The sequence below is a fragment of the Ostrea edulis genome, chromosome 6 (genome assembly GCF_947568905.1).
Source record: "Ostrea edulis chromosome 6, xbOstEdul1.1, whole genome shotgun sequence".
Classification (NCBI taxonomy): domain Eukaryota; kingdom Metazoa; phylum Mollusca; class Bivalvia; order Ostreida; family Ostreidae; genus Ostrea; species Ostrea edulis.
The window spans coordinates 8,706,777-8,724,690 of record NC_079169.1 but is presented as its reverse complement, the minus strand read 5'-3'; positions in this window follow the sequence as shown (position 1 = coordinate 8,724,690).

Sequence of the window (17,914 nt, the reverse complement as noted above, 5' to 3'; positions counted from 1 at the left end):
AGTTCGTCACAGCTCACTATAGCTAGACAGTTCGTCACAGCTCACTATAGCTATACAGTTCGTCACAGCTCACTATAGCTAAACAGTTCGTCACAGCTCACTATAGCTAAACAGTTCGTCACAGCTCACTATAGCTAAACAGTTCGTCACAGCTCACTATAACACAGTTCGTCACAGCTCACTATAACACAGTTCGTCACAGTTCACTATAGCTAAACAGTTCGTCACAGCTCACTATAGCAAAACAGTTCGTCACAGCTCACTATCAGTTCGTCCCAGCTCACTACAACACATTTCGTCCAAGCTCATTATAGTCCAGTTCGTCACATCCAGCTCATTATAGTCCAGTTCGTCACATCCAGCTCATTATAGCCCAGTTCGTCACATCCTGCTCACTATAGCATAGTTCGTCATAGCTCACTATATATAGCCCAGTTCGCCCTAACAATTATTCTTAATAAAAGTCAGCTGAGTTCAGATTATGGAATGCTGAGAATGAAATGAATGTGGTACCAACAGAATATGTTATTACGAAATGAGTAATTAAAGATCCATACAGGCACCCAAATATGGTATCATCTCTTCCTAAGTACGAGAACAGCTCGTATTTGTGAGTCAACATTCCTTACTTACAATAAAACTGTTTGTTTTGCATATCAGACTTTGATATACTTAAATTTCGTATCATATCTCAAAATGATCTGTTGTTATTGTTCAAAGTTTATACCTGCCACGGAATTCGGAATGCGTTTTTTAACCGTTGGATCTGTCAGCATTTTTGATGAACTGTCTTGCCACCTGTTAAAACTACAACACACGTCTCTCGCTGCAAAAGGAACGAGACACACTGGACCATCAATCTTAGGACCATTTTGCAAGATAAAACACTCGAAGTTTATTCTCAACTACCTGTTTCAGATGCTCCCAATTATTTTTCCTTGAAACATGCGCCAGAAGTTCCAGTTAACGTAGTTCCACACTCCTGTGACGTCATAGGATTTTGCATAGTCAATGATTTAATGATAGGAACATAAATTTTGTTGGAATCTTTTTGAATAGTTATTGTAAAAAATCTTGTTAGCCATAAAATATTTCAAAAGTCTTAGTTATATTTGAATAGTCAATGATATGTTTCAAAATATTGAATCCAAGGACAATAACTCTGTTCTCATTAAATTATTTATCAAGTCCATAATGCGATAGATTTCCTTTATTTTTGACAAACATTTTACCAAGGTGATAAGGAATCATTATCTGTGTCTTTTCATGAAATTACATAAATTTTTTAATCCCGAGTGATTTTAAATAGCTCAGCTTTATGGTGCCATACTTCAGTTTTTGATGGGGTATACATAATCTGGAAGCTATAGATTTGAAATTATTAAGGAAAGGTATGGATTTTTCCCCATGAATAACTATAACAGATGTAACTCTACTAATATAAACAGAAAAAATGATATGTAAACCATGCTATAAGGAAAGTGCGTCCACATTTGTTTGTTTTTTAACATTTTGGAGAATAACGCTAATTCAATAATTTTGCACATATTATTCTAAAACTTGATGAACATATTCAAAATGACATGTGTTTTAGTTATTGACATGTTTCCCGATAAATATATGCAATTAAAAAAAATATTTTGTTGTTTTTATATTAAAATAAAAACAAATAACTGTTTCCAATGAATTTCACAAAAATCTACATCGGGGTACATGACTTTAGTGGTGTATGTAATGAAAATTAATATGGAAATCCTTAACTGTTTTGCCTTTTTTCATTACTCTGAATGTTAATTTATTGATTCCAAACAAAAAAATGCTACCTAAACCCCAAAAATCCAGGACTAAGGACCCACCTTAACAGAAGAAAGCTTTCACATTAAGTTTCGTGAAAGTGAAACAGAACAAGGTAAGACGCATTTTCAATTCTTTGCCCGATAAGAAAATTACTTTGTAAAATGATTTACACTTGTGGAAGGTCAAAGAGGTTTTGAAGATCTGAATAATCTAAGAGAACAATTTATGATTAGCTAGAGTAGATCCCTGGCAATGTTTCTCACAGACATTCTAAAAGGATGGATGAAATGACCAGTCTTGCAGATCAATTCATTGAGGCTTACGAGTATTTGTCATGTACTACAGATTCGCCTGTCTTCAGTAATTGAATAAAAAAAAAAAACCTAACAGAAATGCTTCAAAGGATGGACCAGGTTCACCAGAACTTTAACATCACAGAGACAGCAGAAAGGTAACAGAAATTGTTACGCCTGTAACAAACATCACACAGACAGAGGAAAGGTTACAGAAAATGTTACTTTTGTGGTAAGGTAAAGCATTTAACAAAAAACTCTTTTAAAAAGAAGAATAACCAAAAAAAAAAAAAAAAAAAAACCCAAAAAACCAACAACCTCTACAAAGAACTACAAGTCGGGAGCATAACGGAGCCAACATTATTGTGAATTAAAATCTATCGGAACTATGGCACTTTGAGGATTAAAATCCCTGTCTTGGTTGATGATTCATACACATCTGATGGAAAACACATTGCTCTGCTTGTATACTCACTGAAAAGAGTGTTGTGTCAAAGGCGGCCAGGTTGATATCTCATGTGAACACACCCTTCCTGATAGGAGGGGCCGTCAATGGAAAACTTAACATTACAGGTTTAGGGGACACAGATATCAGCGAGGACAGGATGATGCAGCTTACTGAAGGTCTACCGCGGATGTGCAGAATATGGCAGAAAGAAACAGATTGAAGATACATGCAGTGTTGAGATATAGTTTAGTGTGGAGAAAGAACTTTTATACAGACATTACCAGTCACGAGCAAGATTTGTAAGGAAAGAAAGACTAGTAAACACATGTGAACTCACCCAGAAAGAACGGCAGAAATCAGGACAGCGATACAAAAGAAATTACGGCCAGAAAACCAAGTCGACAACACTTGAGTTGGTGTTTATGTTTTTATCCTTCTTTCAACGGATGGAAATAAAATCTTCGTGCAGAAGATAAGTCCATTTAAAGTGATCGAACGAAAGTAAAGGCACCCAAAGAGAAGGAGGAATAGAGCACATAGCGAATATTTGTTGCATATTTATCTATGAAAGCTTTTTTTTCAACGTCAAGATAAATGATTCATTATCATTTGATCAACAAACGTGTAAATAACTTACTGCAAGAATTTCCGGATGTGTTTACAGATCTATCGGGAAACCCAATTTAATTAAGTATGTTTAACCAATTAGAAACATACCGTACCCGATTTCTTGCGCAGCTAGGGGTGCAATGCGAGATGACATAAAACATGATCGATATGAACGTCATTGAACCGTCGGAATCACCTTGTACTAGCTCGATGGTCGTAGCAAAGAAATCAGACGGTAGTACGATGAAAGGTGAAGATAGCGAATAGTGATCGATCTCATAACTCTTAGAAGCAATACAAAATAGATACCTGGGCAAATATGGACCCCTGGACATACCAGAGGTGGGATCAGGTGCCTAGGAGGAGTAAGCATCCCTTGTCGACCGGTCACACCCCCGTGAGCCCTATATCTTGATCAGGTAAACGAGATTATCCGTAGTCAAAATCAGTGTGTCAAGAACGGCTTAACAATCCGCATGAAACACGTCAGACAGCATTTGACCCAGTGATAGGTTGTATTGGTAAACTAGAGCGTTATAACAACCATAGAATTTGCTAAATGAGACTGTAGATAAAACGTCGTTGATATATCTAAATGTCGAATTGAAGGCCACAGCAAGATCTTTTTTCTTCTCAAGTAGAAGTTTCAGAATAAATTCTGCTACATATGAATATAAAAACAGGTCAGCTAACAAAGGAGCACAATGCGTGCCCATGGGAATTCCAACAGACTGTTGGAAGACCTGATCACCAAAGATCACGAAGATATTGTCAATGAGGAACTATAGCATATTTTTAATTTCAACTTCAGAATACCTGTGCGTGGAATCAGAGTGGTGTTTAACAAAGTAAATTTTGGATGACTGATCACTAGATATGAATATTTCCGTTTTCCATTTTTGTTGAAGAAACAGCTATCTATGATGTCAAAAAGTCTACTTTTTAATTTATCTTGAGGACTAGTTGTGTAAATTGTTGAAAAACCATAGGTTTTGATGTTGATCTGAGAAAAGTTTTGCGATTTCAATGTTAATAAAAGTTCTTTAGAATGTTTTAGAATCCACATTTGATTTACACCACTTCTGTAAGTAATTTTGAACTTTCTCCTTCACAGTTGTTAATATTTTCGTGAGGAGCAAAGATAGGGGCTTAGTAGAGCACTTACTGGATCCAGCAATGCATCTTTTTGTAAGGGTTTTTATGTAGTTTAGGAATCCAGTATACATGTAGGTACAATGTACGGTAACACATATTCATTCGACCCATTGACTGGGATATTAAATGTGTGTAAAACTGAAGCATGATTTTGAAGAATCTCATCTTTTGAAAGGGCAGTGGGAGTATAAGTACGATTACCAAAAGTGGAATTAATGCCAAGTTTGTTTAAAATGCAGTTGTAAGAATTAGCCTTACAGACAAATACAATGTTGCTACAAGCTTTATCAGCTGGAACCAAAATATATTCCTCATGTAACCTATCTAATTCTTTTATTACTTCTGGTTCACTAAACACAGAAGGATAGATGGTACGTACTTTTGTTTTATTATGTCTGATACGGGATTGTAATATTCCTCTTATACTTTTAATCCATCTTGACAATGTATCAAGTTCTTTTTCATATTTAGCCCATCGTCTGGCATAATCCTCGACATAATTCATAATAGAGATGAGGTTCTGTCGAAAATTGAAAGACCGATGTTCTCAGTATCTACCGGTAGGACCTTTTAGAATAAGTGATTTGAGGTCCTCATTTTCAACTATATCAACATCACTAGTAATGGCATGTCCAGCTGGAATATAGTTGAAAGAAGATGAACAAGAACACGTAGGCGGATTAAGTATAAGATGCTCTGTATCTAACCACTACAAAGTTTGTTCATAATTAAAAAGTTTGGATGCAATAGTAGAAGTATATTTGTAGGAAATACTGGGTGTAGACTTGAACTTAAAATAAGTTTGAATACACGACTGAACTATTTTATGACGAAGAATGTTGCTTATGTTGATGGCATCTATTCCTTTGTTTGTAAATTTGAGCTTAAGGAACTGGTGGCATGATTTTAAAGGTATGTCATCCATGACCCGTGGTGGTTTAAAGAGGCTTGATTGGCAACATCCATAATCAGAGAGTTCAGTCTATATTCAGGTGTTGAAGCATAGACTAGCTGTGGCTTCTTTAAATAATGTATTTGCGTCGTTTTTTTTAAATTCTATGGTCGTTATAACGATCTAGTTTGCCAAAACACAAAACAACCTATCATTGGGTCAAATGCTGTCTGACGTGTTTCATGCCGATTGTTATGCCGTTCTTGGCACAATGATTTTAACTACGGATAACTCCGTTTACCTGATCAAGATATAGGGTTCACGGCGGGTGTGACCGGCCGACAGGGGATGCTTACTCTTCCTAGGCACCTGATCCCACCTCTGGTATATCCAGGAGTCCGTGTTTGCCGAAATCTCTATTTTGTATTGTTTATAGGAGTTAAGAGATTAATCAGTGTTCATTATTTTCACCTTTCATAAGGTAACTTCGTGTATTTTGATCCAGATTCAATGTTCGACCTGGATGAAATTATGATAAAGATTAGCAACAGGGAGTTCTTTTCCAAAATTAACTTTTGTAAAGGGTACTGGAAAATCCCGATGAAAATTCAAAAACCGAGATCTTATCATCCGATGCATTCTATAGGTTTAAGGTTACGCCCTTCTGTTTGTCAAAGAGTCCACCCACATTTAACAGCAAACAACTGAAAGGTTTCCTGTATATCCTCATTCATACTAAAACATTGAAGAATATCTGACAGAATTTCGGAATATGTTGGAGAGACTCAGACAAGCGCATTTAACATCCAAACCATCGAAATGTGAGACCATATAGACAAGCCTAAGATATTTAGGTTATGTTAGAATGTGAAATACAACCAATAATCGGTAATGTGAAATACAACCTATAATCGGTAATGTGAAATACAACCTATAATCGGTAATGTGAAATACAACCAATAATCGGTAATGTGAAATACAACCAATAATCGGTAATGTGAAATACAACCAATAATCGGTAATGTGAAATACAACCTATAATCGGTAATGTGAAATACAACCTATAATCGGTAATGTGAAATACAACCAATAATCGGTAATGTGAAATACAACCAATAATCGGTAATGTGAAATACAACCAATAATCGGTAATGTGAAATACAACCTATAATCGGTAATGTGAAATACAACCAATAATCGGTAATGTGAAATACAACCAATAATCGGTAATGTGAAATACAACCTATAATCGGTAATGTGAAATACAACCTATAATCGGTAATGTGAAATACAACCAATATATCGGTAATGTGAAATACAACCTATAATCGGTAATGTGAAATACAACCTATAATCGATAACTGAGATCCATCGAATCAGCTCTACGACCAGACACCAAAAAGCAGGTGAGATCATTCTTCGAAAATTGGGCATGCGAATGCATATAAACGTCAGTGTTACCTGCTACTCTTATTCTCACATTACCAGATTTGTTTAAACTATTTATTCTAAGAATAAATGCCTCCAACGTTGAAATTGGTGCAAAAAATACCCGGTAATTAGGACCCATCGAATCAGCTCTAGTACTAGACATGCGAGATAATTTTAGGGCTAATTACTTACTACGTATATGTTGATAATTTTCTCGAGTACCAAGAGATTTTGTGCCGAGCGAAATTAGTATGTGTTTCACACGACAAAGGAAAACTCTTTGTGGTCTCTATTTGGTTTATTATAACCCTTCCGTATTTTTTATCCTTTAATCAAGATCATCAGCATTTATCTTGATGGGTGCAATTTTGTATTGGCTGGGTTTGATAATTAGTGCCCTCAAGGTGAGTTTACCTGTATTCAACACCCAGATGAGGATGCAGTGAGTAGTTTTCAAGTATTATTAGGTTTTTCGTACACATTCAATACATCTTCATCCATGTTTCAAGAGTGTCTGCTATGTCTTTTCAAATGGATTTAAGCAAAGAACTTACTAAAACTATTTTTTGGACATTTTTGGGCATGATAGAAAATACATCCATGTGTTTCCTAGATATCATTAAATTTCTGAAAATGATCTTGAAAACAGACTATTTGGGTGACCAACAAAAACGGATCAGATATGCTGACAGAGTGATATAAAACTGTCCCTGTTTCTTTCAAGTTTGTTTCAAATGATAGATTGCTGGATATTTCGCTTTGCGACTGAAGATGGTGAGTACGTCCTATACTATTTTCATAAAGTGTTAGTGAGGGGCATAACAGATAACTCAGAGAGAGAGAGAGAGAGAGAGAGAGAGAGAGAGAGAGTTAATATATCTTTTAAAAATAGAGCATGTCTGTTCTCGTGTTTCTGTTGGTCACCCAACCCAACTAAATGTTGTGTTTTTGCTTTATTATTCAATGGTCCATACCAAGTCTGCTAACTGACACACCGTATTCAGAAAGTGCAATGCCCTTCCTTGATTGTTACCAATCATTGGTAATTATTGGTTTAATAATTAGAAATACAATGGCACGGTTACCCAACCATGACGCTTGGACTAGGGGTGTACCAAGTTATCTGGTACACGCACAAATCTTTTGTTCGAGGTGTGAAACGTGTACTAAAGGAAAGTTCTACATTTTGCTTCAATAGAGGTTCCAAATACGTTTGAATGAAAAAATGAGCACGTGAATGTATATTTAAACGTCTGAAGTCAACATTACTTGCAACTCCTTTCCCAGATTACCAGATTTATCTAAACCATGAACAAATGTGTCCAACTTTGGACCTGGTGGAGTGTTGTTCCAGGAACATGACAGTCGGGAGCTGTGCTAGTAGGACATTGCGAGAAGAGAGGTATGCTGATAGTTTGGGCTTTTAAAAACTTTTAAGCTTACTGGATATTTTTGAGGATAATTTTTTACGATTTTCAGATAGTAAAACAAATCAAATCGTTTGCATGGGGGATAATTTTGCGAATCATACAGGGTTTTTAAAATTAAGTTTTATAAGCAAAATTCGTCAATTTCCAAGAGACATAATTTGTTTTTGCTATGAACTTGGTAGAGTTAATTCTAAGACCGATTGTTAGGTCGTTCTCGGCACAATGATATTGACTGCGGATTATTCCGTTTACCTGATCAAGATATAGGGCTCACGGCGGGTGTGATCGATCGACAGGGGATGCTTACTCCGCCTAGGCACCCGATCCCACTTCTCCGTGTTTGCCTAACTTTTTATCATGCATTTCTTGTGGGAGTCATAAAACTGATCACTGTTCGTTATCTTCGCCTTCACATAGATCCAACAACAGAGGCCCTCATTTCCACAGAAAAAAGAATACGTCTCCCTAATCCCGAGAAAAGGAAAACAACAGAAAAAAGAATACGTCTCCCTAATCCCGAGAAAAGGAAAACAACAGAAAAAAGAACACGTCTCCCTAATCCCGAGAAAAGGAAAACAACAGAAAAAAAGAACACGTCTCCCTAATCCCGAGAAAAGGAAAACAACAGAAAAAAGAATACGTCTCCCTAATCCCGAGAAAAGGAAAACAACAGAAAAAAAGAACACGTCTCCCTACTCCCGAGAAAAGGAAAACAACAGAAAAAAAGAACACGTCTCCCTAATCCCGAGAAAAGGAAAACAACAGAAAAATGAACACGTCTCCCTAATCCCGAGAAATACAACAGAAAAAAGAATACGTCTCCCTAATCCCGAGAAAAGGAAAACAACAGAAAAAAGAATACGTCTCCCTAATCCCGAGAAAAGGAAAACAACAGAACACGTCTCCCTAATCCCGAGAAAAGGAAAACAACAGAAAACAGAATACGTCTCCCTAATCCCGAGAAAAGGAAAACAACAAAAAAGAATACGTCTCCCTAATCCCGAGAAAAGAAGAACAACAGAAAAAAGAATACGTCTCCCTAATCCCGAGAAAAGGAAAACAACAAAAAAGAATACGTCTCCCTAATCCCGAGAAAAGGAGAACAACAGAAAAAATAATACGTTTCCCCAATCCCGAGAAAAGGAAAACAACAGAAAAAAGAATACGTCTCCCCAATCCCGAGAAAAGGAAAACAACAGAAAAAAGAATACGTCTCCCCAATCCCGAGAAAAGGAAAACAACAGAAAAAAGAATACGTCTCCCCAATCCCGAGAAAAGGAAAACAACAGAAAAAAGAATACGTCTCCCCAATCCCGAGAAAAGGAGAACAACAGAAAAAAGAATACGTCTCCCCAATCCCGAGAAAAGGAGAACAACAGAAAAAAGAATACGTCTCCCCAATCCCGAGAAAAGGAAAACAACAGAAAAAAGAATACTCTCCCTAATCCCGAGAAAAGGAAAACAACAGAAAAAAGAATACGTCTCCCTAATCCCGAGAAAAGGAGAACAACAGAAAAAAGAATACGTCTCCCTAATCCCGAGAAAAGGAAAACAACAGAAAAAAGAATACGTCTCCCTAATCCCGAGAAAAGGAAAACAACAGAAAAAAGAATACGTCTCCCTAATCCCGAGAAAAGGAAAACAACAGAAAAGATAAAAATCATGTGAAGAACTGATTGAAGCAGTGGACTTGGAATTTAGATTTTAAAAATGCTGGCTTCATCTTCTGAAAAAATGTAAATGAGATTACGCACATTACACACTATAGAAAAAAAAAAAAAAATTACATGATGTGCTGTCGATAGTTTTCTTATTGGGGGGGGGGGGGGGGGGGGGGGGTCAACGACAGTTCTGTGCGCTCATGCAAGAATTCCAACATTCTGCAATAAAAAAAAATGCCCGGGTATGATCTGGAATGCCTTAGTCTTAATTTTGTATTCTTTATAGATTTAACTTTTTCACCCCGCGGACGACCAAACGACAGATGACGGCCCTTTTAGTATGTGCGAAATCTGGTCATCTTTGCCACCTTTATACTGAAAAACTGACAAACGTCACCCAGCCTTTAAATTTCCAAAAGTCTTTTTAAATCGAGGAGTGATTATATATGATTGAGAAAATAAGATTTACAAGCTTTTACAGATTTCATGTAACATCTCAGAATGACGTTAACTTGGGTACACGATATTCAAAATGGAGAAATACATGTCCACGCGCTAGTATTCGAATCGACGCCATTGGGACCAACATTTTCAAGTTCCATAGGTATGGTTTAATATTTCATTGGATTTCTATATTTTCCTTTTAAACATGTATATACGTGTTACCTATAGGGAGAGCCCTTCTGGCCGTGAGAGGGCTTCGCCCTCTATTAAGTATAAGGAACATTTTAGGTAACGCTTTCATAGAGGGCGAAGCCCTCTCACGGCCCGAAGGGCCATGAGAGCGGAGCTCTCCCTATAGGTAACACGTATATACATGTTTAAAAGGAAAATAATGAAAAATTAAACCATACCTATTGAACTTGAAAAGTTTGGTACATGTACCTAATGGTGTCGATTCGAATACTAGCGCATGGACATGTATTCCTCCATTTTGAATCTCGTCTACCCTAGTTCACGTCGTTCTGAGATGTTACATAAAATTCGTAAAAGCATGTAAATCTTATTTTCTTAATCATATATAATCATTCCACCATTAACGCCATGTTTGTTGTTGTGGTTCAAACGCTATGTTTGTAAATTTGCTAAATAACGACGCTGAATATGACGTCACAATGTACTGTTAACATCAATTGCCTTATATTTCCCGCGTTCAATATATAGGCGGATCAAATATCCAAAATTAGGATGCTTTGATACAGCTCCGTCCTCGTGCTAACTTCGGGTTGTTTTTGTTCTGTTTTGGATATAGATACTAATGCCAAAATTTGTTTGCTTCGCCCTCAAACACGGTCACGCCGTAAAACATATTTTGTATATAGATTCTTGATGGCAAGACATTGCGACACAATGGTGTTTGATCTTTTGACCTTGGAGTTTGAACTACTTTAAGAAAAACCCGACCTATTCAATATCTCATGAACTATTTAAGGTAGGGCTTTCATATTTTGTATACTGTATAGATTCTTTTTAACAAGATCTTGTTATACTTTGGTGTTGACCTTGAGAAACGACAGGATCAATATGGCTCAGGTGAGCGATGTGGTCCATGTGTCTCTTTTTTAAAAAGTATGTAAGAGATGTACATGTGAATGCAAAGTTGGAATTGAATTTTTGAAAGTTTCTCGCTGCTCCTAATATTTTTGTTTTGTTTGCTTTTGATATGATTGTGGACAGGGTCATTTACTATATGTATCCTCATATGTTTTACTGTCTTCATTCCTAGTTATCCTCCCCTATTGCTTTCATTCCGTAGGGATCCGGGTTAGAATAGGTCCTCAGTGCCCTTTGCACCGAGCATAGTCCTAAATTTTGCAGCCCTTCACCGGCAGTGGTGACGTCTCCATATGAGTGAAATATTCTCGAGCAGAACGATAAACATTCAATCAATCAATCAATCCTATTGCTTTCTCCAATAGTAAGAGATTAACAGCAATCAATAAAAGAGTTGTAGGTTGAATGATTCCTCCCTAATCCTTTGAGAAAGTCAGTAACCATGGTGATAGTAAGAAGGTGTTGGACACCAAACTTCTCAATGTTCCGTTTTGCATTTTATTTATCATAGCATCAAAAATGAAGCTTCGAATTTTTCGAACATCAAATTCAACACATTGCATAAGAATCTGTCCCTAGTAACACTACAGTGTATTTTCCTGGACACCATTTCTGTTCAGTTTGTGGGGTCGGATAGGATGTACAAATTTTGGGGTATAGCTCCTGTCACTGTGATTTTCAAACTTTAATTGAATATAAACTAATTAATTAAAACGAGAAAAATCACCTGGAGCTGATTTACTGTTGATTAAATATTTCATTGAATTCTAGAGGTATAGTTTCCCTTTTATTCAGAATTTCTTCTAATAGAATATTGATTTCTACGACGGGTATTTTCCTCATACATTGTCAGAATCCATAAAATGTTCCACTACATAAAAAGGATGATATGTCAGATCCAGAAAATTGTATTAGTCTAGTCAGTTGTTTTTGTAAGTTATTGACTTCAATTTTAAAGACTTCTCTTACAAAAATGTCTTACAAAAATGACATAACGGATGATTAATTTGGATTTCAGTCTCAAACAGATCTATCATCAATTATAAATATAACCTTTTTAACAACAAAAGAGATTATATTGTTATTTTGTAGAGTTTAAGAAAGCATTTGACACTATTAACCGAAAAGACCCAGCACGCTCGAACTCCCATGAATTTTGAAACTTGGGGAAATATTTATATTATTTATATACTGTGTTATCCGATCCACGAAACACCCAGTGTGTTTTTCAAGAATTGTTATGTCCAGCAAATCCTTGCATCCAATGAAAGATAATTAACTTACACAGTGATTCGCCAAAAGAATGTTCAAAATTGAAAAGATATATATAAGAATTATCTGCCATAGAGATTAACATTAATCCCTATGAAAAATTACATTTCTGACATATAAAGTCAATCAAAATATGATTTCCAACGGAAGCTCATGTTGAAAAGATTCTTTTAAAATATGCAAAAACAAAAAGTAAAGGTCATCATACAAATTAAGAAAAACTTTAATCTTTATTTGTAAATAAAAGAGGAGATAACTCAGATAAAAAATTATAATCCCTTTGAAGAGATCTGGGCATCGTCCACTCTCCCTCACAGGTGCTTGTGGACAGGACTTCCGGTACCCCCCTTCTTTTATTTTTAAATGTTCAATTCCTTGGGTATTTTGGACGTATATATTTTTGATAAAATATGTAACTTCAGAGTTTATCTATTTCAATGGAATACACAAATCTCGCATAGAAACCGTTTTTAAAAATGTCATATCACCGATCATAATATATGAACAAGGTGTGCAACTCAGCCAGCGACATGTTGAAAAAATCTACACCTCGCTGAGACATCCTATCGAAAAAACACCAATAATGCATATACCAACTGAAAAGAACGGTCATTCTAAATCTACTGATGATTCGTGGATTAAATGCATCGCTATTTGGTGCGCAATAACTACTTCACACCGCTCAATTTCATCGTTTTAACCTCGCCACTTCTCATTTCTGACTATAACGAACGGAAGTTGTAATGCTGGAATATTTCTGTCGCAGCCAACTATTTTTAGAACGAGAAAACCCGGGACGAGGTCTTCCGAATACCATTAGCTACACGAAAAGGAAAGAGAATACCGATCAAAATATTTCAAATCGGTTGTGCATCTTTCCACAATAATGTGCACACTTACACATTATTGGAACCATACCACTTTTAATATATCCAAATATACTATCATTGTAAACTCTTAACCCTATACGATATGATTTGGATCATAATGGTGTTTTTAATTATATTTGTGGATGTGCTAGTCTTTCCACAATCGACTTGACCAGTTAAATGAAATTACATGTATGACCCTCTTTGGCTTGACTTGATTACTATGATCGGTATTCTCTTCCCTTTTCGTGTAGCTAACGGTATTCGGAAGACCTCGTCCCGGGTTTTCTCGTTCTAAAAATAGTTGGCTGCGACAGAAATATTCCAGCATTACAACTTCCGTTCGTTATTGTCAGAAATGAGAAGTGGCGAGGTTAAAACGATGAAATTGAGCGGTGTGAAGTAGTTATTGCGCACCAAATAGCGATGCATTTAATCCACGAATCATCAGTAGATTTAGAATGACCGTTCTTTTCAGTTGGTATATGCATTATTGGTGTTTTTTCGATAGGATTTCTCAGCGAGGTGTAGATTTTTTCAACATGTCGCTGGCTGAGTTGCACACCTTGTTCATATATTATGATCGGTGATATGACATTTTTAAAAACAGTTTCTATGCGAGATTTGTGTATTCCATTGAAATAGATAAACTCTGAAGTTACATATTTTATCAAAAATACGTCCAAAATACCCAAGGAATTGAACATTTAAAAATAAAAGAAGGGGGGTACCGGAAGTCCTGTCCACAAGCACCTGTGCTTGTTCATATATTATGATCGGTGATATGACATTTTTAAAAACGGTTTCTATGCGAGATTTGTGTATTCCATTGAAATAGATAAACTCTGAAGTTACATATTTTATCAAAAATACGTCCAAAATACCCAAGGAATTGAACATTTAAAAATAAAAGAAGGGGGGTACCGGAAGTCCTGTCCACAAGCACCTGTGCTCTCCCTGCCATTTTTATCTCACTAAAATTTAGACATTATTTTCACAAAAGATTTATGTTACAGATATTGACTTCTGTGAAAATAGATGCATTTGTGGGTCGGATACCCAAGTGAGAAATCCTTGTTTAAAAGTTCTCCGTCAAAATGCGTTGATATATCATATGTTTTTTGTTCATCGCCATACATATATGATAAGATGTATGGCTTAGACAATAAAAAGATTAATTAATGTACCAAATGTAAAAACTTATACGGTACCAATTTTGATGCACCAGATGCGCATTTCGATAAATAATGTCTCTTCAGTTGCCAAATTTATGTTTCGCGTTATAGGTTCATAATGGGCAATCACTGTCTTTAAAGTATTGAAGATTTTCACACTTCATAAAATTCCTATTTCACGTCTTTGGGTTGTTATATAACACTAAGTGTTGTTTGAGAGTTGTTTTGGAGGACCTTGGGAAGTATCCTTTCATTAAGACCTCCAAGACGACTGGTGGATTTCAATAACATGCACTAGAATGCTCTCAAATTACAAGTTGCACCGAATGCTTCTTAAATCTAAATTACTCGTTACCACTTCATACAATAAAAGGGAATTTACATCGCCCTTTCTCAAAGATAAAAAAATAATTTGAAGTCAGGCGGTGTGCATATTAAAATCAAATGATGTCAAGGCTTTCTAAATTCTCCGTCATTGATTTTGTATTGCACACCCGAGACAAAAATTGAAATATCGTTTAAAACGGGGCGCTGTATTGCAGGGGTCAATTGAAGTCTTCTATTAAACCCGTCATTATCATTGTTTATTATTGTACATTTCTTAAAGGGAAGGGGTTGTAGGAAACGAACAAATCTGCGCAAGGAAAATGTCAGATGAATTCTAGTTTCTCGATGTAAATCCCATTATGATTTTCATGACAGGTACATTCATTAATCAGGTACATTCTTCATAACAGTAAATTCATTAAGCCACAAATTTGTAAATGATTATGATTATACATTGTTTTATTTGTTGTTTTATTTGTTTATTTGTTTGTAGTTTTATTTGTTTGATGTTTTATTTGTTGTTTTATTTGTTTGTTGTTTTATTTGTTTGATGTTTTATTTGGTTTTTTTATTTGTTTGATGTTTTATTTGTTGTTTTATTTGTTTAATGTTTTATTTGTTTGATGTTTTATTTATTTGTTGTTGTTTTTTTTTTTTATTATTTGTTTGATGTTTTATTTGTTTGATGTTTTATTTGTTGTTTTATTTGTTTGATGTTTTATTTATTTTTTTTATTTTTTTTTTATTATTTGTTTGATGTTTTATTTGTTTGATGTTTTATTTGTTTGTGTTTTTGTTGTTGTTTTTCTTGGGTTTTTTTAATTTTTTTTTGCTGTTTTGTTTGCTGTTTTATGTGTTGGTGAAGTGCCACATGTTTGTTTTGACTTATGTACATGTATGAGACTCAGGGCGTAACAGGGAAAGTTTTTTATCGTGACACGGAACCTGTATGATTTAAGTCATATCAAAAGGTCTGTGACTATCACTTTTAATGCCAGATGCTTGGTGAAGGAACAGTCAAATCAAATATCTATATAGATTTATTTGTTATATTACCATAACTTTTGTTGGAGTCATTTCTAATGGTTATTGTAAAAGATCTTGTTAAACATAAAATATTTAACTTAGATGATATAAATAATCAATAATATGATTCAAAATATCGAATGTCAGGGCAATAACTCTGTCTTCATTGAATCCTTTATCAAGTACATTATGCAATAGATTTTCTTCATTTTATTACAAAATTTTAAAATAGTTTTGTATAGAAACAGCTCCATGAAATTATTATGAATATATACTATTATATCGTTTTAACCAGATTTTATATAAAAAAAAAAATGATAATGATGTTGGAAGGAAATTTGCAATTTTCTGACGATGATATATGATTGTCTCGCAACTTAAAGTGTGATGACCTATATATTTTATTTGATAATTCATTAGTTTTAACTAAAATGAATTGAAATAAATACACATTTTAAACTTTTATCAAATAATGATGCGAGTATGGAGTTACCGTTAAAACGTCTAAGAGTTGACGGAATGCAGGTATCGATACCATTAGACTATCGGGGCCGTTGGTGAGCATGGATATATATCGAATACAGTTCTATCAGACAGTTTAGAATGACGTCAGAGCAATGTTTTAAACAAAGTGTCTGATTTGACAATAGTATGCCAATAGTAGACCGTGGGTATACATGATCACATCATTAAATTGTTGAATATTTGAAGGTTACTTGATGCTTGTAAACTGATTATATAAAGAAAATTTTAAGTACCCAATCATCTGCAAATTATCAACCCATCACATGTCTGGAGTTTAACACGTGACTCTGAGCTTACTTGAACAAAACCCTAAACACGCAGATTTTTTCCCTCCTCAGTCATAGTATGTTTACATGGTCGTATATGTAGTGCAAGTAAATATGCTTGATCTGATGCAATGTGCGAGTAAATTCGTGTGATCAGAGGTTTAGTCACGCTAAGGATTTGTTTGCGCTTGTATTTTATTCGTTTGTTTGCGTTTCACTTATGGACGTAGAAGGGAAGATCATGCTCTAGATAAATGTGTGTACATTACGTGACCTCCCCTTTATTGTGTGCGGTTTTAAGATGAAAGGTGAAGATAACGAACAGTAATCAATTTCATGAATCTTATAAGTAATACAAATAGAGAGTTGGGCAAACACAGACCCCTGGACATACCAGAGATTGAAGCAGGTGCCTAGGACGAGTAAGCATCCACTGTCGACCGGACACACCCGCCGTGAGCCCTATATCCTGATCATGTAAACGGAGTAGTCCGTAGCTAAAACCAGAGTGCCAGGAAGGGAGATAATTCGTAATTTCTTATTCACTCATCACCTTTATCTCTATTCTTAGAAACACTTCTCGAAAATGAAGTATGCGGTATCTTAGCCAGATTAAATGATTCATAGAGATAAGTTTATGTTTTTGCCCAATACTCGTACACGCCCCAACGTAAAATGTCAAACAATTTGATTTGTATTCAAGGGACTATATACTTTTAAAAAATACTTGTTTGCAAAAATCCCTAGGGGGCCACCTATTACCTTTACTAGCCCATGGTCAATAATCATTTAACATGTTTGAACAATGAATGCATTATGCTTATAACATATAATTTATTAAACCCCATGAAATTTAATTTCTTTGATGAACCAGAAGCGTGTGTTTGATAATTCTCTGCCCATTTAAATCCAATCAATTGTCAGTTGAAAGCGAGATGCTTCTGTGAAACTATGTTCCCAGACAAATTCATTCCAATATTCTAGTTTTCATAATATACATCATGAATCAAAGGTACAGATACATTATATATGCCTTTAAGAAATTATTCTCTTTAAAACAGAAATAGAATTTTTAAAGATGGCAAGGGTGAGCATCATGATAATGGCCGACTTCATTTCGGACCATAAATGGGGAGATAGATGTCAGACTAATATTTCATTGGATGTATCCGTGTATTAACGCT